A 27,350-nucleotide genomic window follows, 5' to 3' on the forward strand; every position below is an offset into this window, starting at 1 on the left:
CTGGATGGACCTGTGAGGTGACATTTGTGTAACATAACTAGTGACATTAAAAGTGTATTAATGAAGCTGCCTGGCGCTCGGGGCTTTCTTGTTATAGTTTTCAATAGGCCAGTTATATGGACACTCCAGCATATTGTGAATTCGGGGTTCACAAATTTTGCATACTATTCGTGAGCTCCCATAATGATTGCGTAATTAAACTAACTTTCTGTAAAAAAAAGGGCATTGACCAGCATTTTCTCCCTGTTGCATTAGTTACAGTTCCCTTGTTTTATTAGTGTAAAAAAAATCCTTGTTCTTTGCTTTGATTAATTGGACGTCGTGGAGTACCTCTGCGATTTTTAGGTGAAACCTTTGCACCGTCATGAGAACCCTTTCTTCTTTACTAGCAGCATTTTACTACTGCCTGCCTGGGGAGTCTGAAGACTGGGAGCAGTGATAAACATCCGAGGTACACTCAGCAGTAAGAGGCATGGCTTTCCCACATCTTTACTACAGGAATTGCCTTCCGATATATGGAAACCCTGAGTAATTGAAAAAGTGTATTTGAGGAGGAGCTACGCGGGCATCCAAGATGGTCGCGTGAGCAGAGAGCTCCCGAGACCCGCGCCGCCCTTCTTGATCTATCCTTCTGATATCCTGGTTACTTCGATGGGCTTTTGAAGTACTACTCGTCCTGATGCTGCTACACTTTTCCGGGCCGAGATCGGACCTCGGGAACCCATTTTACGTTGTCCTAAGTTTTCAGGCCTAGCCCCGGACGGGACCGGGGACTCTGCTGCTTTGAATGGCCGTGCAGTAATGCAACAACGGTCGCCTGGCATTTGCTCTAGCGGGGGTGTCGCCACTTTCACTTTCGGTTTCTGTTTCCCTGTTGAATTGATTGCCGGAGAGCTACACTGCCTTCCTGACTCCGGTGGTCTGACCAGCTGTGCGTCTGACCAGGCCTTGGGCCGGCGATCTGCGGTTTTTCGTGACAGTGTGGCTTTGGAGTCCAGAAGGTCGCTGCCATCTTATCGCAACCGCGAAGACCCAACGAGGTGCTGATTTCAACATGGCGACGAACCCAGAGCTGGATAAGCGCAGGAAAGTCACCAACCGTGGGGGATCGGTCCAGACTAACGTGATAGACCGTTATACTCAGCCAAGAGGCTCCCCCAGCGCTGCTGGCCGCGGTACTGAGGACATGAGGACGGACCTGGTGGCCGCATCGGAGGTGTCCCTTCAAGATCTAATGGCCGCCATTTCGGGACTCAAGGCGGATATGGGTCAACAATATGAGGCCATCGTGTCCAAGATAGACACGGTGGCGGTTGATGTCACCCTTATTCGAGCCGACCTGGCTAAAACTAATGAGAGGGTCAAGGAATTGGACCTTAAGGCCACCAGTCTGGTTACTGATATGGCGGAAGCACAATCGGAGATCGGGAATCTCCGGTCATCGCATGATCTCTTGACCAGACGTATGGAGGAGTACGATAACCGGGCCCGACGGAACAACATTCGCCTGGTCGGGGTGCCGGAGGACAGCGGTACTACTTCGATTTACTGGTCGAGGAGTTGATTGTTGGCAAACTGGCTCCTGCAGGCCTTAGTAAGTTCTTCGCGGTGGAGCGTGCATACCGCTTCCCAGGTGGACAGGTCAAACCGGGGGCTCCCCCTGAGGCCTATTATTGCTAGGCTATTTCATTTTCGAGACAGGGACGCCATCCTTCAAGCCTCTCGTAGACATGGCCCGCTGAAATTTGAGAACCGCTCCATTTCCATCTACCCTAATTTTACCCCTCAGGTGCAGCGGCAACGGTCTGGATTCCTGGGAGTGAAACGCTGCTTGAGAGTCTTGGGACTCAAATATGCGATGTTGTTCCCCGCTCGTCTACGTATTGAGTACAGAGAACGTGCTTTCTTTTTTGATCAACCGGATAGTGTTAGTGACTGGCTGGACTCATTGCCGAAAGATGATGCCGAGAGCAGAGGCCCCGGAGGCGCGGACGGAGGTGCATCGGCACAAGAATGACTTTGGGTCCTGGGGTCCGATTCTTAGTCGTAACTATTTTTATATGCTTTCACTTCTCGGCCCAGGGGTGGTGCAGGTTGGGATAGTCTCTCCTTTCCTCCTCAGGGGTTCTTTGTGTAGATTTTTGAAAGGGGCGACCGCACTCTGCAGTTTGGGGTGGCTTATGAGTCAGCAGGGTGGGGGGTGTTGTAACGGGTTTTTGGTTGGGAGGTGGGGGGTGGGATTTTGGTTGTTTTTGTGTTCAATGTTTTTTCTCACATGGTACTTTATCACTTATGCATATCCTTGCTCTGAGGTTTTGGGAGGCGGTGGTATGGGAGTCATACTGGAATGGGGGGGGCGACATGAAAGTGCTATCTTGGAACGTTAATGGTTTGGGGATAGGATTAAACGTGGTATTGTGCTTCAGTTCATTAGACGCCACTCCCCTGATGTTGTTTTCCTCCAAGAGACCCACTTGATAGGGAATGCTTGTTAAGCTCTTGACCGCCGAGGATACCGACTTGTGGCTCACGCTGGCTTTACATCCGGCTCCCGGGGGGTTGGCATAATGGTGAAATCCTCCTTGGCCCTTGCAATTGGCGACATCACCCTCGATGATCGGGCCGATTTGCTGCTGTTTCGGGGAGATGGGAGGGAAGATTGGTTGTACTTGTTGCTGTTTCTATTCCCCCGGGACTGCAGGCCACCACTTATGCTGACCTGGGTAGGACTCTTCTAGGGCTTCCAGATGGCCTCCTGATCATGGGTGGGGATTTCAATTCAGTAATATCGGGCGAGTGTGACCGGTTACCCCCCAGGGTTCTACCATTGTCCCAGATGTGGCTGACTGACTTGCTTGAAACCTTTGGGCTGGTGGATGTTTGGCGGATGTTGCACCCCACGCAAACTCAGTACACTTTTCACTCCGGTGCTCATGGTAGCCTCTCGAGAATTGATTATTTTTTTATGTTAACTGCCAATTCCTCCTTGGTTAGTGGGATCCGACATCTCCCTAGGGGTATTTCTGACCACTCCCCTCTGTTACTTGAGGTCTCGGTGGGTGGCTTTTCTGGCTGTAGAGTCCCTCCTATTCCTCCCTGGCACTTTAAGAATCCTCAGCTTCGCTCGAACGTGGTTAAGGCGATCGATTATTACTTTGATGAGAATGTGGGATCGGTCGCTTCTCCTACAATTCTGTGGGAGGCCTTCAAAACTGTCATACGGGGCTCCGCGCTGTCCCTTATTGCTGCAGATAGGAAGGCGAGGAGGGAGGCTTTGTCAGCTCTTGAGGCCGAAATAACAGAGCTCGAAACTGAGTTGGGTAGAGATGATACACCTGCGCTCTTACATTCCCTGGAGCTGAAACAGGCAGATTATAGAGCCCTGGTCACTGACGCTGCCAAGGTGATGTGTATGAATCAGTTAGGTCGTCTATATGATGTGGGCGATAAGGCTAGTAAGCTCCTGGCGTGGTTGGACAAAGCTGATAGATTGAATTGTGTGGTGCCAGAAATAATCCGTGAAAATGGTGAAAGTGTGACTGACCCGGGCGAGATTGTTGAATGTTTTGTGGATCATTTCCGTTCAGTATATGGATCTGTGAGTGACCGTGATGAGGCTGATTCCTGTTTGCTTTTGCGTGACATCACACTGCCTTGTGTGTCGTAGGAGGATAGACTGGCCCTAGAGGCGCCGTTCACGGTGGATGAGATTGCCAACGCCATTAGGTCCTTGCGACCGGGCAAAGCAATGGGGCCCAACGGCTTGCCTATCTAACTTTACAAACTAAGACCGGACAAAATGGCCGCCCATCTGCGTACTATGTTTCTTTCTGCGTTTGAAGAGGGCCTCCTTCCCCCCGAACAGCGCCTGGCTACCATAGTGATCATCCACAAGGATGGCAAACCTCGTGACCGCTGCGCCTCGTATCGTCCCATTTCATTGCTTAACGCTGAGCCTAAGATCCTGGCCAAAGTTCTGGCTAATCGTTTATTGTCAGTGATTTGTGACTTGATCCATCCGGATCAGTCCGGTTTTATTCCCCATCGGAATACGGCTCTCAATCTTCGTAGACTCCACAGTGTCTTCGCGAGAGCTGAGACTCTCTCTGAACCCACAGTGGTGGCGTCCTTGACGCCACAATGGCTTTTGACACCATTGAGTGGCCGTACTTATGGGCTGCCCTTTCTAAGTTTGGTTTCGGTCCTGGTTTCATTGCATGGGTGCGGCTCCTGTATGAGCAGCCATTAGCCCAGGTTGTAGTTAACGGCAGAGCTTCTGCGTCGTTTCCATTGGGACGTGGCACTCGTCAGGGGTGCCCACTCTCCACTTTTCGCATTGGCGATGGAACCCCTTGCAGCGTGGCTCCGCTGAGAGCCATCAATAAAAGGGATCCAGTGGACACCGGATCTGGAGGATCGCGTCTCGCTATACGCGGACGATATCCTTCTTTATTTCACGTCACCTCAGAAGTCTCTCAATGTGCTCTTCGATGTTCTCACCTCCTTTGGGAAGAACTCCGGGCTTGTTATTAATTGGACCAAATCATGTGTCTGTTATAGCGGGGGTATTGCCTCCGCTACCCCGTAGATTCCCGATTCACGTGGCCGCGGATGGCTTTAAATATTTGGGGATTTTTATTTCTATGGACTCCTCCGTTCGCTATGACCGTAATCTCTATGCTCCTCTTCGTCGCCTCAAGCAGGATGTACGAAGGTGGCGTGATTTGCCATTATCCCCACTGGGACGAGCGGCACTTTTTAAAATGATGTCCCTCACCAGGTTTTTATATGCCCTACAGAACTTTTTCGATCCTGTTCCTTCCCGTTATTTCCGTGAGGTGGAAAGCCTTCAGAGGCAGTTAATTTGGGATGGACGGGCTCGTATCTCCCTATCAAAACTCACGCTTCCATGGTATGATGGCGGTATAGCTTTGCCCGACATCAGGCGTTACTATTGGGCCTCGCACTTGAGTGCGATCAACCATGTGACTTATTCTCCAGGGCCCACTCCCGCTTTCGCCATGGATAAATTCCTGCTGCCGGGCGGTAACTTTAATAGAGCCTTATATTCGAAACCACCACTCCGGCTTCTGACTGGCCCGGCGAGATGTCGTGCGTGCCTGGAAGGACGCGACTGTGGCTACGGGTTGGAGTGATAGATTGACACGCATGACCCCACTGTATGATTCTGAACGGCTGGGTAACCTGTGGCATACGAAAGGGTTTGATAGATGGGATATGATTGGTATTAGCAAGGTGGAGGATCTCTGGACCAAGGGCACAGTCAAGTCCTTTGAGGCCCTGAAGTTAGAATATCAACTGGACGACAAGGAATATTTTCGCTACTTCCAGGTACGGCACGCCCTGCTCTCAACCTTCCCCCCCCCCGGGGACGGAAATTCCCCAGTCGTCCCCGCTGGAAGACCGCATTCTGGATGGCCATGTCCCGGATAGTACGATTTCCTTAATCTATAAAAAGCTCATCAACACCAGGGCGGACCTTCTCCCAAGGAGGTGGCCATTCCAGCTCGGCTGCGCTTTGTACAACTGAAGATCCTCCACCGAGTGTATGTGACTGGTGTGCGTCTGGTACGGATGGGGCTCGCAACTGATGGATTGTGTAGGCGTGGCTGTGGGATGAACGGCACCTTTCTTCATTTTGTGGGAATGTCCGGTTATTTCCGTCTTTTGGTCTAGGGTGCATGATGTGATGGGGCGAGTTACTGGGGTCTCCCTTCTTCCTGAGGCGAGACGCTGCCTGCTTAACGTGTGGGAACCCACAGATTGTACGACCGCTCAGACCTTCTGGGTCACCCTAGGCAACATGATTGCTAAAAGAGACATAGCGCAACTTTGGGGCTCCCACAGACCACCGGGAGTAAGTGCCTGGAAAGATAACATGGACTGGTGCATGTTTCGGGAAAAGACAGTCTATGAGGCTCGAGGTCGTCCTAAGAAATGGGGTAGAATCTGGGCACAGTGAAATGAATACCGGGGAGACATTTGTACCCCACCACTTGATTATACTGAAACTATTCCTTCATCCCCGTAATTGATGTTGCTTTTGATTAGCATCCATTTTTTTTAACATCCCTTTCATTGTCTCCCTGCCCCCTGCAGAACTGGTTCCATTCTCATATGTCGATTTCCCCCCCCCCCCCACGTGAACTAGATATTGTTGCCACCATGTGAGTGTCTTTGTTGTTTGTTTGATTTCAACAAAATTGCAAAATTGAACCTTTCTTATCCTTTCTATGATGAACATACCGCTGCACCGTACTGAATCGACTTTCGGCTTTTCCGCAATGTATTGTGCTTATAATTCACTTTGATGTCATAGCGGCCGGCCCGATCGGGTTGTAGGCAGACGCTGTGTACTGTGCATTTGTTTAAATAAAGGTTTTTAAAAAAAAAGTGTATTTGAAAGACAGGCTGTACGTGACCTGGCCAGCTGTATTCATTCTACACCGAGGCCCTGGATCCCGAGTCACTTTTTAAGCTACTTAGTCATTTTTTAAGCTACTTAGTCATTTTTTAAGCTACTTAGTCATTCGGACTACCAGAGATAAATATTTTCAACCACATGTGCTATCAATCAGTCACGATTTTATAAACTGCAGCTAATTACCCGATAGGGTATTCAGGCCCTTGCAGGTCCCATAAGCTTTTTTGAACAGCCAGGTCTTGAGGGCCATTTGAATTTCTGGAAGTGATGTGATAGTCTAGAAGTTTGTGGGGGGGGCTGTTCCAGATTTTTGCTGCAATGTGGGAAGTATGGGCAAGTGAAAGGAAGTGGAGTGTAGTCTTTGGGTGGTGGTTAACATTGGTGTTGTGTGGAGCCGTGGAGTTGCTTGATGCGGTTTGATGTGGGTTTTTCGGGGACGGTCGAGAATGGGTCTGGCTGTGGCGTTCGGTATGGTCTGAAGTCTCTGTGGGTGGTGTGCGCACATTCCAACGTAGAGGTCCAGTCGGCTGGTTATGAGGGCTTGTCACAGTGCGTCTCGTTTGTAGTGGTAGCCACTTGAATATCTTGTGTATAATGCGCAGAGTGAGGAAGCATGCATGGTGAGCCTGTTGTCAATAATGAATTAGAGGTTTCTGGTGTGGTTGGAGGCAGTGGGTCCTAGGTCTGATGGCCACCAGGAGTCATTCAATGTCTTGCTGCTGTTGCCAAAAATCAGTACTTCTGTCTTGTCTGTTCTGCTACAGGCAGTTGTTCTTCATTTAGTCAGCGATGTTTGTCATGTGTCTGTGGAAGTTGGTCCTGGTGGTGGTGGGATCGTCTGGGAAGATGAGTTTGGTGTAGTCTGCGCCAGAAATTATGTTGAGGCTATGGGATCTAACTATGCGGACCAGCGTGGTCATATATGCGTTTAAGAGCGTAGGCCTGAGGGATGAGCCATGTGGGACACCGCAGATTATCTCCTTGGGTTCAGAGGTGGGTCCGCTGGGTTCTTCAGGTGAGGAAGGAGGTGAACCATTAGAGTACGCCCCCTTGGAAGCTGATGTGTGGTGGGATACGATGTCAAAGGATACTGTGATGTTGAGGTGGATCAAAGCTGCTGTTTCTCCTAGGTGGAGGATGGTGTGGAGGTCATCGGTGGCTGCGTTCTGGTTGGTTTTGGTGCTGTGATTGCTGCAGATCTAGATTGGGATGCATTGATTAACTGGTTCTGCTTAAGGTGTGTCGTGAGTTGATTGCAGATTATCTTTTCCAGTACATTCGCTGGGAGCAGAGAGAGTGGCCGGAAACGTTCGAGTTTGGTGGGGTCGGCAGAGGGTTTTTTGGGTAGTGGTATGACTTTGGCGTATTCCCAGGTATCGGGAAATGTTCAGTGGTGATAGGTGTTGAGTAGGGTGGTGAGTTCCTAGGTGATCCTTTGGTTTATGAGTTTGAAGATATGGTGTGGGCATGAGACTCTGGGATGTTCCAAATCAATGGATTTCATGGTGAAGGTGGTGTCCGTTACGGTGATGGTGCATCTGTCAGAAGTCCGTAGGTGTGGGCTGGGGTTTGAACTTTCTGTATAGGGTCACAATCTTGTCGTGGAAGAAATTGGAAAAGTTGTCGCACAGCTCCTGTGATTGCTGATTATTTTGCTGACAGCCGGGTTGGAGAATTCTTTAACCATGTTGAAAGTTCCTTGGTGGTGTTGCAGTTGTTTTCGATGCATGCCACAAGATCTGTCTTATTTGTTGCCCTTAGCAGGCAGTGGTAGAGGTTGAGAAAATTCTTGAAAGCTGCCCTGTTGGGGGTGTCCTTGCTAGTACGCCATATCCTCCAACTGTTTTGTCTAGTTTCGCTGTTCTGGGTTTTTGGCTGTACCAGCTGTCCTTTTTGGAGGATTTTCCCTGGATGTTGCTCTTGATGTGGACCATGCAGTATGCGCAATGAGTGATCCAAGCGTTTGTTATTCACTTATTGTTCGAGGTCCATGTCGGTTGCCGAGTTGGAGGTGTTGAGGCGTTCATTCCAGCAGGTCTCTGAGATTTTATTCTGCCTTCAGTGGGGGGTGTTGGTCATCTTGAGGGTGGTGATGTGGGGGCTGGAGATGCTAAAGTGGGCGATGAAGTGATCAGTTAATGTCAGTTCTGTGACGTGGCCCTTTTTAGGTTTCGCTGGGGGGCGGAGCCGTTAGGCTCCTCCTCCAGAGAAATCTGTAGTTTCTAGTATGGGTGACTTGAACACGCCTCTCTGCTTCATTGGCTAGCTCCATAAATGGAGGCTAGCCATTGGAACAGAGAGGCGTCCGTCAATGCCGGACCAGACACGGGGGCGTTCCCGAGATTCTTTGGCTTCTGCCGACGTCACGCGACGCCGGGAACGCCCCCGTGTCTGGTCCGGCCGGGTCGTGTTTGCTGCTGTCCTGCCTTGTGTCCCTCCTCCCGCCGTTTCCCGCCTCCCTCCCGCCGTCCGTTCCTCTCGTGTCCTTTCCCGCCCCCTGTGTCTTCTCCCGCCGTCCGTTCCTCTCCCGCCCCCCCCCCCCCGTGTCCTCGTAGGTGCTGCCGCCATTTTTTTTTATTTTTTTTTAATCCGCGGCTGCCCACGCCGCACTTGTGCCAATTTTCGTGCCTCACGCCCCCTGTGTCCTCTCCCGCCCCCTCCCGCCGTCCGTTCCTCTCCCGCCCCCCCCCCGTGTCCTCGTAGGTGCTGCCGCCCGTCAGCTGCTCGGCACCTTGGCCGAGGCACGAAGGGGCTGCGACCGCATTGGTGGCTCGTCGACAGAGGCGCGCTCTGATTGGCCGCTGCAGTGGGCCTGTCCCCGTGAGCTGCGCCGCCGTTGGTTGGAGCCTCGCCGCGTCATCAGGATCTGCCCCGGGAGCCGCGCTGTGAGTGGCTGACTCCGGGGGAACCCTCGACGTCAGCGGAGGCCAGTGGGAGCTGCGACGGGGGCCGTGCCTGCGAGGGTGAGTCTTCGGATCTGTCAATTCTGAGTCCTGCATTCTGGCTGGTCACGAACATATCGGCCTGGTACCCCGCTCGTGCTGCACCCCTCTGTCTCATGCTCTCTACTCTTCTTATCTTATGTGGCCCTTTCTCGCAGTGGTACCATCATGAAATCCCGGCGCGCACACAATCTCCCTCTCAGCGACCGTCCATGCTGACAGAGAACAGTATAGCGCTGCATGACATTACTAGGGCCTCACAGAGCTGTCTGACGAAGGTGTCTTGTACATGCACATCCCCGTCCACCTTCACACCACCTTTCTTGCACTTTCTTTCCCCATCACTTCGCCACCTCCCCCAGCGTCCCTCAACCCTCTCCCCGGGTACTCACCACGCCTCTCCCGATGTCCTGGGCTTTTGGGCGCCCCCAGCAGCCTCCGACGAGACATCCCAGTAACGTCCAGAAACGCAGCATAACGCACGGCAGGGTGGTTGGTCCGGGGCAGCAGGGAGAGGTGTAGGGGAGAAAGTGCAGAAGGTCACACGTATGGTGGGTAAGTTAAGGAGCGGCAGGTATCGAGGAGGCGAGATGCGCGCGGGGAAGGTGCTAGCGTGAGATGTGCATGTGTCGTGATCAGGGATTTACCGGGGTAAAATGTGCATTGGGTGAGTTGTGCGCGTGAAACGTGCGTGAAGTAAAGGGAGCGCGAGGAATGCGATAAGCAGGGGAGATGTGGAGTATTCAAAATATACAGATGTGCAGCGGATGACGTATAAAGGTGATTTGCGGGCGCGAGATGTGTATAGAAGTGCAGGAGAGAGATGTCTCAATAGATTGTACAGGAACGGTGTGCGCCCCGGGTGAGATATGCGCTAGGTAAGTTTTGCAGGAGGTGGCGTACTGGCAAGAGATGGTCGCTGCACAGCAGGGCAGACGCTCGATGGGGATAGGGTGTGCAGGAGGAAGATGAACGGGGCACATTTAAAGGAGGGTCGTAGTGCACTCCCAGCAGCGGTTGCAGCCTCACTGCACACACGCCCAGCATCCGCCGTCAAGAAGCCTTCCCGCACTGACCCAACCCCGCCCCTCCCCCATCCGGCCACTCCCGGCTTGTGCCAAGCAGCTGATGTTTGATTGAGAGGCATTACTGCGGGGATAGCGAGGCATGCCAGGGGTTAATGCACTGGTCGGGTGTGGGGAGTCTGCGTGTCCCTGCAGGTTACAGTTTTTAATCGCAGGAAGACAGTTCAGTGGGTTAACGCGCCCGCAGCAGAGAGCTTGAATAATAATTTTTAAATCCCGCCCCTTTGTCCCGGGCCGCGCTGTCATTGGCTGCCGGCCCGGGACCTGACATGTTTTTTATCGTCTTAGTACTGCAGCACGAGGGCTTTTGAAAACGTATCCCCATCCATTTTATGGCCTCTTTTGTATTAGGTTTTGCCCTAAACTGTAAAACAGCAAAGTTTCGGCATCCTGTAGGCTCTCTTCTTAGCAGAGACTTGTCATCATCCAGACTTCATTGCCAGTTCCTTCCCCAGCCGGGGACACACTTCTTTGCAGTTGTTGTATATGGCCGAACGTGGCCTAGAGGCTTCAGAACGTGTCACATAAGCACCAGCATACTTTGCAAGAGGTTATATTTTTATTTTGAGGTCCATGAAGTGTTCTGCCCAGAATCTCAGGAGGTGGAGCCGACGCCGGGGATCGAACCCGCATCCCCCGTTGCAAAATAGGCCCCTCTGGCCTTTAGGCCACATCTCCCCGCGACCGTGAGAACTGGTACACCGTTGTGACTACCGATACCCAGACTTGGGATTCCTTTATTCTCACGAGGTGGCATACTTTCCTCCTGCGCCCTCCTCTTTTCCTGAGTAGGAGGGGCATGCTGGGGATTGCGTCGTGTGTAGTTTGGGGCTGCAGGCCTTGTATGCCGTCGGTACGTGTGAAGCGTGTACCTGCTGAGGAGGAACATCGAAACGGTCTGATGTGCTCAAAATCGCACGATTTGCAGTCACGTGCCGAAGCAAGGATTAGAACCCAGGTCCCTATGTTCCAAAGTTAGGAGCTAGGCGTTTCGCCACTAGACCAGCGATGGTGTGACGAGCGCTGGTACCTCCACCGCCCACACCCTCCCCAACTTGTGAAAAGGCTGCAGGAAATTGAACTCCTGTCCTGCAGTTGGTGAAATACAGTTTGTTTCATACTTGTGCAAAGCACCATTGATGCACCTTTTTTGTGTCATTTAAAGATCCTTGTCTGACCCCCTCTAAAGGGGCTAGTATAAGGTTAAGAAAGCTGGACTAAATTTCTTGGCAGAAAATAGGAGGCATTATTACATCGGAGCCGTCTTTGCTTTTGCCTGTGGTAGATGAAGTACATATTAGTTGTACTTTGCGCTTACAATAAACTCAGATTCACAGTTTTCTCAATAGGAGCAAAATAAACCTAAAGTTCACTTCATTTTTAAAAAACATTTTTATTCCTTAAATGCATACAATCATATACAACACAAGCAGGATAGTCAAAACTATTTTTTTCTAATTAAAAAAGTAATACAAACTATGCCTTTAAAAATTATCTATACTTCTGACCCTGCACCTATAAACTTACCATTCCTTTTAAAATTTGCCGGAACACAAAGAATACAAAAGGGAAGCTGGGAAAGGGCATTGAAGATACTCTCGTCTAATGGTATCCCGTTTTAGTTGGACAGTCTTTAAAAAGTCCAGAAAATCATACATGCAACATAACTTTTTTTTAAACTTTTGAAATATAATTTATTTTCATAAACACTCTTACTTGTTCTTCCATTTCATCAAGATGCCTTTGTACATTGTACCTCCGCTGCTCTAATTTTGTCTTCTTTTTTTATTTTAATTATATATGCTGTTTTTTATCACTTTTTTTGCCTTTTAAATACTACAGTAAACATTACATACATTGAGATGCTCAGCTGAATAACAGCACCACGACAGAATGTGACGATATATGCAGTTTAGTGCTCTATTAGCCTTTGTCAGGATTTCTGCTATAGAAAAACGGAGAATTCAATCTGAAAAACAATATTTTATCCTCAATCGTTTACCAGAACATTTAAAACCCTATGAGGTCCGATCATTGAATATCATTATTTTTCTTAGCTAGAAGCCTGTCCAATTAAGTTAATTTTTCAATTACTCATTCCAGATATTTATGCCAGGTTAAATTTCTGAAGGGTTGCATTTGAAACTGTAGATCTCATTATAAAGGTTTAACTTGTGCTATTGTTCCCGAGAAAAATGGGATAGACACCCTATTCTTTGTCGTGTCAATCTCCGATTAATATCTGAGCCAAGTCTGTTAATTTATTAACAATTTTGTAGCTGTACCTCCAAATGTACTTCCTTCACAATCATTGCTAACCAGTTACAAATAAGGTTTAAACTAAATTCTGTTCTGGTCTTGATCATGTGATTGTAGTTGTCACCGGAGCACCGAGGATGATCTGTTGCTGTTGCAAAAAAATTAGAGACTAAAGGATCAAGCTGTTTCTGTAGGACTAAAAGCTTCCAGGAGACATTCCATTGAAAGGACATTTTCCACATACTTATTCATTTAGAACATAGATTTTTCATATTTGATTGAAAGGGCGTATTTTAGTCCTTTTTTCAAGTTGTTTAGCTTTAAACTATTAATTGTTGCATATTCAAATACAGATTAAGGGGCTGATTACGAGTCTGGCAGTTCGTGGACCTTCGGGTTTGCAGTGGTCCAACTGCCTGATCACTACTTTGTGTCGTTCAGGTGATGGACCGCCGGCTGCCATTCCCTGACAATGGCACCGCGGAGAGGCGATCCAATATGCTGAGCGAGTATTGGCGCATTCTCGCCGAGCATATTTCGAGTTTCTTCACGGCCAGCCCTTTCATGGCGGTGAGCCCGCCATGTAAAGGCTGGCGGTGGAGAAACAAAGGGGGCCATACGGGGCCCGCCCTGGGGTGCATTCCGGGGAGCACAACATGTGCCCCCTTGTCTGCTTGTAACTCCAGTTCCAAGCGATACAAAAAGGGAGGATGGACGGAGCGTTTGAGCAAATCAAACACTCACCCCCAGTCAACTGATCTGGGTTTAATCCATCACCATTCTTTAGCTCACTCAGCCACCCCAGTTCAGACATGGCCATATGCAAATCAGTCTGACCCTGTGCCTCATGGGAACAGTCCAGCCCGAACTGCCAAGCCATGTCTTCCCTGGACCGGAAACAAGCATCCTGGGACCGGTTTTCGGATTCATAATCCTCATCAACCAGGCTATCTTGAATCCAGTGGCCAAGTGAGCAAGGGACTCACGTCTGAGCATACCCTGCCACACTTAGGGCGAACAAAGCGACACAACCCCAGTTCCAGCACGGCATTGACTCACATTTAAACTGCGGTGCCACGTACCAGGGATTGCCCCGTCTACCCGGACATAGCGCGTGGGTAGGTTGCCGGCGCTAGCTCTAATTAGAACAGGTGAGTGCTTTCACGATACTGGGTGGCAGCAGTATTACCCTGGACTGCTCCCGGAGTCTAGGGGTTACCGACGCGGAGCCTACACTGCCTACGGACTAGCAGAGCGTGTGGGCTTGTCTCTTTCCAAGTGCCCTTGGCGTGCTTAATTACTGCTCGAGGGGGACTCTGCCATGATGCCACCATCTACTGCCTGCGCGGCGGAGCACGGTTTGGGACGTATCCTGTCACCTGACGGGCATTGGCCTGATTCGGCTCCGGTGTGACGGTCTCGATGTCGGTATTTTTTTGGACTACCCTTACTTGGTGTAAGGAACCACGCCCTTTGGATACTGTGGCGAGTGATTGAGCCACACGTAGGTGACCCCTTTGGGCTTGGCACCTCCTTGCCTTTTCCTTCCCCTGACCTCACAGGGTCCGGTGAGTTGACCTTTAGGGTCTCCAGACTCTCTCCCTTACCAAGTGGGCCACTCCTCCTCCCCCACTACTTTTGTTTGTAGGTGCATCTCCATGTCTTTCTCTCTCCCTTTCCCTACGACAACCACCTTGAGGTGTCCTACGCCGGGGAGACGACAGGAGTAAGCGCACCTTTTGCTCTGGGTAAGTCAGGCCTAACGACAGTACGCTTCATTTGTGTGTTGTTAACCAGCCATGTTTGGCCCCCTCCCGTTTTTAACTTGTCCTCCCCACCTGTGTATCCTTACTATGTAGACTGTATAACACACTGTCTCTTACTGTGATGGATGAACCTTACTATGTTACTAAGTACGCTATGACATAACTGACCCCACGTGCGGCTCTTGGAATTATGCTCTGGGGCTCTGTGTGTGTGTGGGTGTCTGGCTCTGTGTGGGCGTCTGGCTCTGTGTGGGCGTCTGGCTCTGTGTGGGCGTGTCTGGCTCTGTGTGGGCGTGTCTGGCTCTGTGTGGGCGTGTCTGGCTCTGTGTGTGGGCGCGTCTGGCTCTGTGTGTAGGCGCGTCTGGCTCTGTGTGTGGGCGCGTCTGGCTCTGTGTGTGGGCGCGTCTGGCTCTGTGTGTGGGCGCGTCTGGCTCTGTGTGTGGGCGCGTCTGGCTCTGTGTGTGGGCGCGTCTGGCTCTGTGTGTGGGCACGTCTGGCTCTGTGTGTGGGCACGTCTGGCTCTGTGTGTGGGCACGTCTGGCTCTGTGTGTGGGCACGTCTGGCTCTGTGTGTGGGCACGTCTGGCTCTGTGTGTGGGCACGTCTGGCGCTGTGTGTGGGCACGTCTGGCGCTGTGTGTGGGCGTCTGGCTCTGTGTGTGGGCGTCTGGCTCTGTGTGTGTGTGTCTGGCTCTGTGTGTGTGTGTGTGTGTGTGTGTCTGGCTCTGTGTGTCCGGCTCTGTGTGTGTGTGTATTTGTGTGTGGGGCTCTGTGTGTGAGCAATGCCAATAGCTCTAACTTTTCCAAAGGCGAAACCATTGCATTGTAAATGCTTGTTAACACTTGCTGGAGGTGAACATTGGGTCCAGCGTGTGTCCTGTGATGTGTGGGGTCTTGGATGATCTGGGTCAATCTAAGCCTGCTCCTGCTGTCAAGATGTGCAGTGTTTTTGTCAATGGGTTGTTGATGTGAAAATGTAGGTCGTTGGGAAAGATTTAATCCTTGAAGTCGACTGCTAGGGGTACTATGAAGACTGCGATGGTGTTGCAGAAGCTGGATGTCTGTGTGTCTAGAGCCCACAGGGAGTTGATTCAATTCTGTTTTACCATGTGTGTGGGGCAGGCACTTTGCATCAAGTGTTATGGGCAGCTGTTTGGGAGGCAGGAGGGTTGTGACATATAGAGTACCCTTCAGGGCAAATGGATAGTGACTGAGTTAAAGATAAAGTTGTGAGGGCAGGTATCAGCCAGGATTTGACGTAGGTGTAGGAATGTGGCAGGCAGACTGGTGATGCAGGGGTTGCATGGAGAGGCTAGTGGTTCAGTGGGAGTTATTTAACAAGCGCTGGCAAAGCCAATAGGACTAACTTGCAAGACAAGTGCTATTGGCTTTGTAAATGCAGAGTCGTGGCCAGTGCTGGCTGCTGCAGGTGTTTTTTTTTTAATTTTATTTTTTAAACAAAAAACATTACTATTACTACTACTGGCGGGAGAGATGATGGGTGTGAGGAAAGACTAGAATGGAGTGTAGGGTGGCAACACAGATAGAGAACATTTCACCTACCGGAGTGTGAAGACCTAGGCTTTCTACCAAAATTCAGTGCTTACTATGTGCTCAGTCAGCTACTTTACTAGCATCAACTGTATCTATTGTATTTTGTTATCCCCTTTTGAGTTTTGGTTCTTCCATTATGGTTCAGGCAGCATTCACCTTTTGATTTCTGTGGAATCCACTAAGTCTTCGTTGGAAGCCATAGACCACGGCCTAACAATTTGTACAGTGTGCATCTCAAAACCATAAATAAATACTGAAAGTTGGTCTGTCAAATACAGAAACTATGATAATTCAAAAACAAAAATTATGCAGAAATCGCAATTTTTGTTTAATGGGAAGGTTGGAGCTTTTTAACTTTCAGTTGTTCTTCTAAAAGAGGAAGTGTTGTGCCAGACTCTACCATAGTACTAACGTTTTTTGCTTTGAAAGACTTTCAAAGATTTCTAATGTTGACACCAATTCTTCTGGTAAGACCACCAGTCTTCCATACCTAATCCAGTTTGCTGTACTTAATAAAATACACACAGAAAACACCATTACGTATTTATACTAGACCCAAACTGCACCTTCTGCTTTAGAAATATTTGATTTGTAAACCAGAGAGATCACCAGCATCCATGCCCTCTAATATCTCCGCCTTAGATATTTTCATGGCCATTAGAATTAGTACTATTGAAGTTGACAATAGTAACACCTAGTGCACTTGTCCTCCCCCCGCGCGCGCACACACAACCACACACACAACCACACACACACACGTCCAAGAACAAAATTATTAACAAGTCAAAGAAAGCTTTATTCAATTGCTATATCAAACAATCATAAAAGCACATAAGAAAAGCACTAAAATACATATCAAGCAGTACATGAGTTAAAAATTATCCTAAAAATGTACACATAATCTATAATGTTATAACGTTAAAAAAACAGTATTCAATTAAGACCATCGTCCGATTAGAATCGCCTAAATAAGCATACTTTCCTATGACTCAGAACTTCCTTCAGAAAAATTACAATTCTAAAAACACTATGCTAGTTATCTAGGTGTTGCAGTGCGAGAAGAGCAGGTCGACATTGGCGGATCCCAACAATTTTAAAACTGGTACTAAGTACATATTCCTTACATGGGGATATAGAATCTACAAAAGACCACATGAATCACAGATTTGCTGGAGTTATCACAGGGGCAGGGTTGAAGGTTATGAGTCCAGTCGTTCATAGTAGGTAAAGTGACTAGTCTATGAAATACCCCCAACCTGAACCTAGTTAATAAAAACTTATTGTATACTCCGGGTACAAAAGTCAAATAATGTTGAAGGCTAAAAGTGGATAAAATCAACTGGTGATTCAGGACTGTTGGATTCAGTATCTCGGAAGAAATTCTAATAGTGTCCAACAACAAGCGGCCCTCCTTTCGTAATTCTTTTCTTTTTATTGTCCCAATAGTTCTAGGGTTATTAAAACAGTCTTTACAACCAAGATCTTGTAGGAAGTTGCAGACGTACCTTATCCATGGGATCTTTAGGACCCTTTCCAGTTTCAAAGTATCTAGTAGAATATCTCGGATTAATTTTGCCTAATCTTTAGTCCAGAGCCTGTGCCATAAGAGCACAGGCTCCAGCTTTATTAAATCCGAGATGAAGGGAAGTCCCCAATCCTGCTCGTAATCCGTATTGCAGGTCGGATAGAACAGAGTTCTCCTCTGCCCAATCCTGGAGGCGTTCTAAGATTATCCTAAATTATTAGCAAATTCATAGACCTAGGTCTGCTCCTGGCCAAGCGGACGCATCTGCAGGAGGCCCAGGAGCAGCTATGGACTAATGCCTACGCAGCTCCAAGACCACTCTGATCTGTAGCCTCGTGTATAGTAATGGTGCTGCCCATGCGCTCCAGGTGACATTCAAGGGCAGCAGCCCCCTCTACAACTTAGTCGCCCCACAGAGATAGTAGTCCCATTGGTTTATTAGGGCTCGCCTGCTGATGCGCATGCGCATAGCTGGCGAGCTATATTGCAGCTTAAACAGAGTTCACCGAACGGCGATTTGTTGCAGTGCCCGAAGCGCGTGCACATCAAAGCCACCAGCCTCCTCGGGCATCTCAAGCCTCCCCCAACAGGCATTTCTCCTCCTTAATTATTCACTGCACGGCCGGCCGGCACATCAAAGGCTGCTGCTGCCGGCTATTCTTCCCTTCTTGCCTCTCCCCGCCACCCCTTCCCACCACAGCAATGCCGAGGGATTGTTTATATTGCAGCCTAACCATCTCGCACGCTGCTCTTAAAACAATGTTGGTCATGATATAATTAAACGCTCTAATTATTTTATCAGGGCCACACAGAATTTTATAAAGTCTTTTGCTGGCATTTTCGTTTTATGCTGATTGCAATTTTACACCTTTCACACGCTGGCGATTTGCTTCAAAGGAACACATTAATCCTGCATCCCGTTACTAGAGCTTTCTCCTCTTCTGCTATATATGGGTTTTAGTTGAATTTCATTGATCTCTTTTACTAATGATTTATAAAAAGTGCCACATACCACAAAGCTCCACCGATGCACCCACCACACAGCTCCACCGATGCACCTACCACACAGCTCCACAGAGGCACCCACCAATCAATCAAATTAAAGCATTTATATAGCGCACTACTCACCCAGAGGGTCTCAAGGCGCTAGGGGAGGGGGGGTCCGCTATTCCTCGAACAGCCAGGTCTTGAGTTGCTTCCTGAAGGCGAGGTGGTCCTGGGTCAGGCGGAGGTGGGTCGGGAGGGAGTTCCATGTCTTGGCGGCGAGGTAGGAGAAGGACCGTCCCCCTGTGGTGGCTCTTCGGATGCGGGGGACGGCGGCGAGGGCGTGGCCGGTCGATCGAAGCTGGCGTTTGGGAGCGTAGAAGTTGAGGCGGCTGTTGAGGTATCCTGGGCCTTGGTTGTGTAGGGCTTTGTGTGCGTGGGTGAGGAGTCAGAAGATGATTCTCTTGTTGACCGGGAGCCAGTGCAGGTCTCTCAGGTGTCCGGAGATGTGGCTGCGACGGGGATGTCCAGGATGAGTCGTGCTGAGGCGTTCTGGATCCGCTGGAGTCTCTTCTGGAGTTTGGCGGTGGTTCCGGCGTAGAGGGAGTTGCCGTAGTCCATACGGCTGGTGACGAGGGCCTGGGTGACCGTCTTCCTGGTCTCGGTGGGAATCCACCGGAAGATCTTGCGTAGCATGCGCAGGATGTTGAAGCACGACGAGGAGACGGCGTTGACTTGTCTGGTCATGGAGAGGGAGGAGTCCAGGATGAAGCCCAGGTTGCGTTCGTGGTCTGTTGGTTTGGGTGCGCTGCCTAGGGCGGGGGGCCACCAGGAGTCGTCCCAGGCGGAGGGTGAGGATCCCAGGATGAGGACTTCCGTCTTGTCCGAGTTCAGTTTCAGGCGGCTGTTCTTCATCCATTCGGCTACCTCTTTTATCCCTTCGTGAAGGTTGGCTCTGGCGGTGGCGGGGTCGTTGGTGAGTGAGAGAATCAGCTGGGTGTCGTCGGCGTAGGAGATGATGTTGAGGTTGTGCTGGCGTGCGATGTCTGCTAGGGGGCTCATGTAGACGTTGAGGAGGGTTGGACTGAGCGAGGAGCCTTGAGGAACGCCGCAGATGACTTCGGTGGCTTCAAATATGAACGGGGGGAGGCTGACTGTGTCCTTCTGGCGAGGAAGGAGATGATCCACTCCAGTGCCTTCTCCTGGACTCCGACGTTGCCGAGGCGCTGTACTAGGGTACGGTGGCAGACAGTGTCGAAGGCCGCGGAGAGGTCTAGTAGGATGAGGGCCGCTGTTTCTCCGTTGTCGAGCAGAGCTCGGATGTCATCGGTGGCTGCGATCAGGGCGGTCTCGGTGCTGTGGTTGGCCCGGAAGCCAGACTGCGAGAGGTCGAGGGATCAGACTGCGAGAGGTCGAGGGATCAGACTGCGAGAGGTCGAGGGATCAGACTGCGAGAGGTCGAGGGATCCGTTCGTCTCGAGGAAGGCGGCCAGCTGCTTGCTGACGGTCTTCTCGATGACTTTGGCCGGAAACGGGAGGAGCGAGATGGGGCGGTAGTCTGGAAACGGTAGGAGCGAGATGGGGCGGTAGTTCTTGAGGTCGGTGGGGTCGGCTGATAGCTTCTTGAGTAGGGCGCTGAGTTCAGCGTGCTTCCAGCTCCCCGGGAAGGGAGCGGTGTTGAAGGAGATGTTGATGATGTCCCGCAGGTGGGGTGCGATGACAGCGTCGGCCTTGTTGAAGACGTGGTGAGGGCAGGGGTCGGTAGGAGATCCGGAGTGGATGGAGTTCATCGTGCGGACGGTGTCTTTGGTGCTGATCGGGGTCCAGGCGCGGAGGGTGGTGGTGGGGTCGGTGGTTCGGTCGTGGCGTGCGTCGGTTGAGTGCTGAAGCTGTTGTGTATGTCTGCGATCTTGTTGTGGAAGTAGGAGGCGAGGGAGTTGCAGAGGTCTTGCGAAGGGGTGATGTCGTTGTTTCCGGCGTTTGGATTGGAGAGCTCTTAGACGATGTTGAAGAGTTCCTTGCTGTTGTGTGCGTTGTTGTCCAGTCGTTCCTTGAATGCGGTTTTCTTGGTGGCGTGGATGAGTTGGTGGTGATTTCGGGTGGCGAGCTTGAGGGCAGTCATGTTGTCCGGAGTTGGTTCTCTGCGCCAGGTTCTCTTGAGGGCTCGGCAGTTCTTCTTGGAGCTCTTGAGTTCGTCGGTGAACCATGGGGCTTTCTTGCTACCGGGTCTGCTAGGCGGGGTCTTCAGAGGGGCGAGGTAGTCTGCGCAGATGCTGATCAACTTCGCGAGGTTGGTGGCCGCCTGGCTTTGGTTCGTTGCGCTGGTGGGAGAGTTCATGCTCAGGGAGGTCGCGAGCTGGTCGGCCGTGATCTTGTTCCAGCTTCTGCGTGCAACCTGTTGCTGGTGGTGTTGGATCGTGGTCCTTTTGAAGCTGAAGTGGACGCAGCTGTGGTCCGTCCAGTGGAGTCCGGTGGCGTGGCTGAAGGCGATGTCCTTGCTGGATGAGAAGACGGAGTCGAGTGTGTGTCCGGCGTAATGGGTGGGGGTGGTGACCAGCTGCTTGAGTCCCAGGTTTGCGAGGTTGTCCAGCAGGGTGGTGGTGTTGCGGTCGTTGTTGTTCTCCAGGTGGAAGTTGAGGTCCCCGAGGAGGACGTAGTCAGCGGAGCAGAGGGCGTGCGGGCTGATTAAGTCGGTATTGTCTAAGCTGAATTGTGTGCGTGGTCCCGGGGGTCTGTAGATGAGGGTACCTCTGAGGGTGGTCTTGGGGTTGATGTGGACCTGGAAGTGCAGGTGCTCGGCGGGTGCGAGGGTGTCGTCGGTGTTGGTCGTTATGCGGATGGTGTTCCTGTGGATGATGGCGATGCCTCCTCCGGTGTGGTTGATGCGGTCCCTTCGGATGATCTTGTAGCCGTCTGGGGTGGCGATGTCTGGCGCTGAAGAGGCGCTCATCCAGGTTTCCGTGAGGAAGGCGACGTCTGAAGTTGTGTCGAGCAGGTTCCAGAGCTCGACGGCGTGTCTGTGGACGGAGCGGGTGTTGAGCAGGATGCATTTCAGGTGGCTGCTGCTGTTGCTGTCTTGGTTGGTGCTGGAGTAGTGCAGGTCCGGATGCAGGTGAACTTGCAGTAGTTGCAGCAGAAGGGTCCGTGGGTGCGTCTCGGGGTGGCTCGGTAGCATCCTGGGGTTCGGCCGGCGTTGAGGGTGGCGGCGTCGTACGTCCGGCGGGTGGGCTGGGGTCTGCGGGGGCCAGGGGTCCTGCGCTGGGCGTGGTCCAGGCGCTGATGGGCGCAGTCGGGCTTATCTTTGGCGCACCTTCGGCGCTCAGTCGGTGCTCCCGCTGCGCGCGGTCGCTCTGGGGGTGTCATAAGAAGGGGGACGGGAGGGCGGGTCAGCTGGGCGGCGGGAGCAACTAGGCCAATGGGCCGGTGGTGGACGGGGCCTGTGGCGAGCTGCGGCGGGAAACTGGCGAGCGGGCGGCTCTGCTGTGGCTGGGCCGCTCTGGGGGCCAGGGGGGCGTCTGCGGCGGAAGAAGAAGGCGTCAAGGCTGGCAGGCAGGAGGCGGCAGGAGGAGCAAGGGGGTGACCCGACCTGGTGAGAGGCGCAGCGGTCACACCACACAGCTCCACCGATGCACCCACCACACAGCTCCACCGAGGCACCCACAATACAGCTCCACCGAGGCACCCACAATACAGCTCCACCGATGCACCCACCACACAGCTCCACCGAGGCACCCACCACACAGCTCCACCGAGGCACCCACCACACAGCTCCGCCGAGGCACCCACCACACAGCTCCGCCGAGGCACCCACCACACAGCTCCGCCGAGGCACCCACCACACAGCTCCGCCGAGGCACCCACCACACAGCTCCGCCGAGGCACCCACCACACAGCTCCGCCGAGGCACCCACCACACAGCTCCGCCGAGGCACCCACCACACAGCTCCGCCGAGGCACCCACCACACAGCTCCGCCGAGGCACCCACCACCCAGCTCCGCCGAGGCACCCACCACCCAGCTCTGCCGAGGCACCCACCACCCAGCTCTGCCGAGGCACCCACCACCCAGCTCCGCCGAGGCACCCACCACCCAGCTCCGCCGAGGCACCCACCACCCAGCTCCGCCGAGGCACCCACCACCCAGCTCCGCCGAGGCACCCACCACCCAGCTCCGCCGAGGCACCCACCACCCAGCTCCGCCGAGGCACCCACCACCCAGCTCCGCCGAGGCACCCACCACCCAGCTCCGCCGAGGCACCCACCACCCAGCTCCGCCGAGGCACCCACCACCCAGCTCCGCCGAGGCACCCACCACCCAGCTCCGCCGAGGCACCCACCACCCAGCTCCGCCGAGGCACCCACCACCCAGCTCCGCCGAGGCACCCACCACCCAGCTCCGCCGAGGCACCCACCACCCAGCTCCGCCGAGGCACCCACCACCCAGCTCCGCCGAGGCACCCACCACCCAGCTCCGCCGAGGCACCCACCACCCAGCTCCGCCGAGGCACCCACCACCCAGCTCCGCCGAGGCACCCACCACCCAGCTCCGCCGAGGCACCCACCACCCAGCTCCGCCGAGGCACCCACCACCCAGCTCCGCCGAGGCACCCACCACCCAGCTCCGCCGAGGCACCCACCACCCAGCTCCGCCGAGGCACCCACCACCCAGCTCCGCCGAGGCACCCACCACCCAGCTCCGCCGAGGCACCCACCACCCAGCTCCGCCGAGGCACCCACCACCCAGCTCCGCCGAGGCACCCACCACCCAGCTCCGCCGAGGCACCCACCACCCAGCTCCGCCGAGGCACCCACCACCCAGCTCCGCCGAGGCACCCACCACCCAGCTCCGCCGAGGCACCCACCACCCAGCTCCGCCGAGGCACCCACCACCCAGCTCCGCCGAGGCACCCACCACCCAGCTCCGCCGAGGCACCCACCACACAGCTCCGCCGAGGCACCCACCACACAGCTCCGCCGAGGCACCCACCACACAGCTCCGCCGAGGCACCCACCACACAGCTCCGCCGAGGCACCCACCACACAGCTCCGCCGAGGCACCCACCACACAGCTCCGCCGAGGCACCCACCACACAGCTCCGCCGAGGCACCCACCACACAGCTCCGCCGAGGCACCCACCACACAGCTCCGCCGAGGCACCCACCACACAGCTCCGCCGAGGCACCCACCACACAGCTCCGCCGAGGCACCCACCACACAGCTCCGCCGAGGCACCCACCACACAGCTCCGCCGAGGCACCCACCACACAGCTCCGCCGAGGCACCCACCACACAGCTCCGCCGAGGCACCCACCACACAGCTCTGCCGAGGCACCCACCACACAGCTCTGCCGATGCACCCACCACTCAGTGCAACCACAGCATCACTGGTTCAAATATGTTCTTTCAATGTTTCAAGCTGTTTTCAAGCTTTCACGCTTTATTTCAAATCACAAAAAGATGTTAATATTTCACTTCTGTTCTTGGATTTTCGTCACAATAAAAAACACTGAACAATCTTTACAAATGTTATTTACAAAAGTTTAAGCTATTGCCATTACAAATTAAATTAATTATTTAAGTAATTATTTTAAAAAATTAACAGCCATTGTTATTTGTAATATCAATACATCTAAGTCACGTAAATACAAAACATGTTGCATTACAAATGCTTTAGGGGTCACATTTGCGAAAGTTATAACTATTGGCATTGTAAGTGACAAAGCTATTAATTTAGCTATTAAAAAAAAAACACATAAATAAAAAAATTCATTTATAACACCAATAGCTCAAACTTTCCTAATGCAAGCCCTATTGCATTTCCAATGCTTGTTACAGATTGCACGTAACTAACACACTGGGGGGGGGGGGGTGGAGGATTGGTAGGGGATGGGAAGCTTCACTGGTTGCAAACATTTGTTGTGATGACCCTATGCAATGGCCAAACATTTGCAATGGGCATCGCATGGTGCTCCAGTTATGCCATAGATAACCTGCATTGCACTGTGACCTTGATCCCTATTTGGGGTGTGTAACCGAAATCCCCCTTGTTGTTTCGTATGTACGAAAATCAATAACAATTGTTTACATTAAAAAAAATAGTAACACCTAATACATTGGTACTATAACTCGCGTGTTTGTCAGAGAGCAATCTAAGCCACCATTTCAGTCTTGTTTGCAAATTCTTTCTGCATGATAGATCAAATATTGGGTAGTGTCTCTTGATGTTACAGTTGGGAAACCTCCTTCGATCGTGTTGGCTGTTATAGACCAGTATGGAGATCACAAATTTCTTCTCACTTTCAGAAAGGTTAAACTTTTGTACTCTTTATTCAGTTCAGTAGATTTTTATTTCGATGATTACAAACCATCCTAAAAAAGCATTTACAAAATTCATTAATTACATTTTGTGAACCGTTCGTCATTAAAAACAAAGTTAATACGATTAAAACATGTGGCATTATATACATCTTTGCTCAACCTCTCATATTTCTTAATCTTACTGCTACTTTAAAAAAATTCATAATAGAACATAAGGTGCGCATGTCATTCGCCTTTTGCAGAAAAGTAGTGCAGTGTTAGCATGACGGAATTTTGCCTCTTTTAGAATATCCACAAGAAATCTGCGACGAGGATTCTGATAAAAAAGAACACAAAAGTACAAAATGAAGGGTGTCCTGCGGAGACCTATTGTCGCAGCCGCAGGCACCCTTCTGCTCAATTGTTAAAAGTAAAACCTGATGGATTAGCCAAAATGTTATGTAACAAATTGAGCCTAAAACGACACATTAAAAATCTATCCTGCTGGTTATACATCAGAAATAAATAAGGTTCCATACCCTCTCCATTGCTTACTAAACTATGTGCCACAACTGATCTTTTGGCTAATTCGGAGCTTAGTTTAACCAATTCAAATTTTTCTTGTAGCTGTTTTTTAATTTGATGTTTACAAGAGGTGGCAATTAAGGTCAGATCACTAAAGAGTAACTGCTGATCGATAGATCCTAGTGTATCCTTAATATAGTTTAGCCAAGGGATTTGGAGGCACTTATCCTTTTGTAAACAATCTCCGACTATTACCCTACTTAACTCTGCTTCGGGGTTTACCCAAATTCTGAGCCATGTCATAATGGGCCTCTCCTTCACCTGGTCTGATAAATGGGATCCCAAGCTCAGTGTGTGCAATTTCTGCTGGGGTACTCGGCGATATCTTGAGGATCCTGCGTAGGAATTTGTCTTCCTCCAGTTGTAAGTATCTTGCATCCCTAAAACCCCAAAACCTCTGCACCATACAAAGCCTTTGCATTGCTTACAGCTACATATAGATTCATTACTTGCTCTGGAGACAAACTACCCAGCCTTTGGGCAAAGTTTAGAATCGCACCATTTGCAGAGACCAGCTTTCTACACCTTTCCTCAATTAAAGAGTCAAACTTTATCTCCCCGTCAAATAAAATTTCCAAATAGGAAAAGGTGCTTACAGTTTCTAGTGTGTGGGACCCTATTTTAAATGAGCATTTCCTACAGGATTTTTTACCCGCCACCATCACGAAGGACTTGCTCAAGTTCACGGACAGATCTAAATTATCCATGAATTTCACAAAGCCGTCAATGAAGTGTTGTAAACTCAGAGCTGTTCGTGCAAGCAGGACCGCGTCGTCTGCGTACAGCAGTACCGGAATATGAAATGAAATGAAAGGAAAATAAAATTTATAAAGCACTACAGTTGCCCTGAGGCGTCCAGGCTCTGTGACTACACAGAAATACCTTCAGAGGAACAGGAGTAGTTTGTGGTAGCTAAAATAGAAAAGTTTTAAGATGCTTCCGGAAGCTAGTTAGGTTGGAATTGCATCTCAACTGCAGAGGGAGGGTGTTCCACAATTTTGACACATTGTACGAGAACGAACGTCAACCTGCTCTGGCTCTAAAGATTCTAGGAATTTTGGCCAGTGATGCAGTCGAAGATCGAAGCACCTTGTTGGGCAAGTAGGGGGAAATCGGGGAGCGGTTGATTTCTGGACCAGTTTCCCAAAGGGTCTGATGAGCAATGCACAGCGCTTTGAACTTCACTCTGTCCCTGATAGGCAGCCAGTGTAGCGTTCTTAGGCCATTTTTTTTATTTAAGTTCTTCGTGGGACTCTCAGTAGCGCACGGGCAGCACAAAATTTGACCCGTTCCTGCTTTGGGGCAATCCACGTTCAGGGCAACCAGAGTTCTCTCCAAATTATTTATATGTAATGAAAATAGAAAGGGAGCAAGGATACACCCCTGCCTCACTCCGCTGGTGCACGGGAAGGTATCTATACCCCCCCCCCCACCCAGGTCCAGGGTCAATTCCCAGATTACTCATCATGGCCCATAATTTGTGTCCATATTGGGTGTCTGCTATGGTGTGGTGCTCTTCAGTCCCGGCCATAAGACGATTTAATACAGCCCTACCCAATAATTTAGCTGACGCATCAATCAACAATATTGGTCTATAGCATTGGGGATTGTCCCTACTCCCCTTTTTGAAGATAGGGACAAAGAATGCGGTGGACCAAGATCGCGGGAGCCCGGATTTTATAGCTGCATTTAACACCCTAGTCATAATGGGAGCCCAGAGGTCGATGTTACTTAAATAAAGGTCTGGTGGCGTGCCATCAGGCCCGGTGCTTTATTTCGGGTCAGTCCTTGGATAGCTTGACTAATTTCTTGAAGTGAAAATTCTAGTTCCTTGGGCCGGGCCCCGTTCCAACCCCCTTCAGAGATTGTGTCACAGCTATGATTGTTAAGACCCTTAAAATGAACCACCC

The 27,350-nt window shown here is 51.2% G+C and overlaps 1 protein-coding gene across 4 annotated transcripts in view; it reads left to right on the top strand.

Annotated features, from left to right (window-relative positions):
• KHDC4 (KH domain containing 4, pre-mRNA splicing factor) overlaps positions 1-27,350 on the top strand; it is a 109,657-nt gene that overhangs the window by 19,049 nt on the left and 63,258 nt on the right. The window lies entirely within an intron of this gene.

Source organism: Lissotriton vulgaris, chromosome 12 (assembly GCF_964263255.1).
Source record: "Lissotriton vulgaris chromosome 12, aLisVul1.2, whole genome shotgun sequence".
NCBI classification, from domain to species: Eukaryota; Metazoa; Chordata; class Amphibia; order Caudata; family Salamandridae; genus Lissotriton; species Lissotriton vulgaris.